The sequence below is a fragment of the Panthera leo genome, chromosome B2, assembly GCF_018350215.1.
Source record: "Panthera leo isolate Ple1 chromosome B2, P.leo_Ple1_pat1.1, whole genome shotgun sequence".
In the NCBI taxonomy this organism is placed as follows: Eukaryota; Metazoa; Chordata; class Mammalia; order Carnivora; family Felidae; genus Panthera; species Panthera leo.
In genome coordinates this window covers 26,213,000-26,216,035 of record NC_056683.1, presented here as the reverse complement: position 1 = coordinate 26,216,035, position 3,036 = coordinate 26,213,000, and the positions used below count along the sequence as shown (strand labels likewise).

The 3,036-nt window shown below is 36.3% G+C and overlaps 1 non-coding gene across 1 annotated transcript; it reads right to left on the bottom strand.

The window, feature by feature from the left end:
* Nucleotides 1–2,031: 2,031 nt before the first annotated feature.
* On the bottom strand, nt 2,032–2,138 carry LOC122220782. Its single transcript, XR_006202966.1, has one exon. It is a non-coding gene; the product is annotated as a U6 spliceosomal RNA (small nuclear RNA).
* Between the last annotated feature and the right edge of the window lie 898 nt (nt 2,139–3,036).

Sequence of the window (3,036 nt, the reverse complement as noted above, 5' to 3'; positions counted from 1 at the left end):
CCAAAATATTAGGAAATAGAAATATGTTTTTCTATATACCAGCAATGGATAAGTATAATTTGGAGTTAAAAACACAATACTATTTACATTAACACCCCCTAACATGAAATACTTAGGTATAAATCTATCCAAATGTGTGTAAAATATATATAAGGATAACTATAAAACTCTGACGGAAGAAGTCAAAGAAGAGCTAAATAAATGAGATGTATTCCATTATCATGGATAAGAAGACTCAATATTGCCAAAATGTCCGTTCTCCCTACTTGGTCCATAGATTCAATGCAATCCCAATCAAAATCCCAGCGAGTTATTTTGCTGATATTGACAAATCAATTCTAAAGTTCATATGGACAGGGTGCCTGGGTAGTTCAGTCGGTAAAGCATCCAGCTCTTGATTTTGGCTCAGGTCATAATCTCATGGGTTTGTGGGTTCAAGCCAGGTGGAGCCTGCTTGGGATTCTCTCTCCCTCTCTCTCTGCCCCTCCCATGCTTTTGCACTCTCTCTTTCTCTTTCAGAAATAAATAAACATTAAAAACAATAAAGTTCATATGGAGAGACAAAATACCCAAAACAGCCAACACAATATTGAAGTAGAAAAATAAAGTTGGAAGACTAACACTATCTGACTTCAAGACTTACTTCAAAGCTACAGTAATCAAGACAGGGTGGTATTGGAAAAAGAAGAAACAAAAGATCAATGGAACAGAATAGAAAGCGCAGAAATAGATCACATTAATAGAGTCAACTAATCCTTCACAGAAGAGTGAAGACAATTCAATGAAGCAAAGACTATTTGTCTTTTCAACAAATGGTGCTGGAACAGCTGCAGATTCACTTGCAAAAAGAAAGAAAGAAGAAAGAAAGAAAGAAAGAAAGAAAGAAAGAAAGAAACCTAAACACAGTCTTTATACCCTTCCACAAAATTAACTCAAATAGTGTATTGACCCCTAAATCTAAAATGAAAAACTATAAAACTAGATGATGATGTAGGAGAAAACCTACATTATCTACTATCTAGCCCTGTGCGTGGTGATGACTTTTTAGATACAACACTGAACGCACAATTCATGAAAGAAATAATTGATAAGCTGGACTTCATTAATATTAAAAACTTCTCTGTGAAAGATAATGTCAAGAGAATGAGAAGACAAGCTGCAGACTAGGAGAAAATATTTACAAAAGACATATTTGATTAAGGACTGTTTTCCAAAATATACAAAGAACTCTTTAGACATTAACAATAAGAAAACACAACCCACTTAATGAATAAGCCAAAGATTGGGACACCTGGGTAGCTCAGTCAGTTAAACATCAGACTTCGGCTCAGGTTATGATCTCATGGTTCATGGGTTTGAGCCCCATGTCGGGCTCTGTGCTAATAGCTCAGAGCCTGGAGCCTGCTTCAGATTCTGTGTCTCCCTCTCTCTCTGCCCCTCCCCTGTTCATGCTCTGTGTCTCTCTCTCAAAAATAAGCAATCATTTTAACAAAATTTTTTAAAAGAATAAGCCAAATATCTTAACATACAGGTCACCAAAAATACAAATCACAAATATATATATGAAGATATGTTCTACATTATAGGTCACTGTGGAAATGCAAATTAAAACAACAATGAGATACCACTATACATCTGTTAGAATGGCCCAAATTCAGAACACTGACAATACCAAATGCTGATGAGGATGTGGAGCAACAGGAACTGTCATTCATTCCTGATGGGAATGCGAAATAGTACAACCACTTTGGAAGGCCATTTTGCCATTTTTTACAAAACTATATTAACTCTTACCAGCATTCACATTCATTGCTATTTACCCAAATGAGTTGAAAATTTATGTTCACACAAAAACTATACATGAATGTTTATAGCAACTTTATTCATAATTGCCAAAGATTGGAAGGAATCGAAATGTCCTTCAGTAAGTGAATGGATAAACTGTGGTTATCCACAGAAAATACAGTATTATTTATTGCTAAAACAAAATGAGCTATCAAGTCATGAAAAGGCAGAGAAATCTTTTTTTTTTTATTCACGGAACGCTTCACAAATTTGCGTGTCATCCTTGCACAGGGGCCATGCTAATCTTCTCTGTATCATTATAATTTTAGTATATGTGCTGCCGAAGTGAGCACCAAAGAAGAATCTTATTAAAGAAATGGAGTAATGGATGTTAGTAAGTGAAAGAAGCCAATCTGAAATGACTACATATTATATTATTCCAACTATATGATATTCTGGAAAAGGCAAAATTGTGGTGACAGTAAAAAGATCAGTGTTGCCAGGTATTGTAAGGAGAGGGGTAAATAGGCAGAGCACAGAAGATTTTGGCGGCAGTGAAACTACTCTATGTGATACTATAATGGTCGATATGTCATTAAACATCTGTCTAACCCCACAGAATATACAACACATTCATTACATTAGAGTGACCCCTAATGTAAACTATGGACTTGGTTTGATTATGATATGTCAGTGTAGGTTCTCATTGATTGTAACAAATACACCACTCTGGGGGGAGGAGAGTGGGGGTGCTGGCAATATGGTTAGGTATGCATGTGAGAGCAGAAAGTATATGGGAAATCTCTATATCATCCTCTCAATTTTTTCTATGAACTTAAAAGTTGTCTTAAAAAAAGCCTATGCTGATCCCAATAGTGGCAGAGATGGCAACTGTCCCTCAAAGTCTCTAAGTGGCAGAAGAACATCTCTGACCATGGGGGAAAAAATAGAGGCTGCCAAAAATAATTCATGAATCAGAGAATACTCTGAACTCTCTAGAAACCTCTAGAACCCTCTCAGAGAAAGGAGAGTGACAAGGAAACTTGGGATCCCATTGCTGCTGTTGGATGGAAGCCAAGGGGAAGAAGTCACACTGATATTATTGTCTTGTTGCTGTTGTTATTGTTAACCCCAAGTGTTAACTACCATCCACCCCTGGCTGTGTAGCCTAAGAAAGCAAAAGCTACATGCAAGGAACACTTGTCACTTAGGAAAAATAAGATTTCAATGGTTTAACAGATGTAGAAGTAT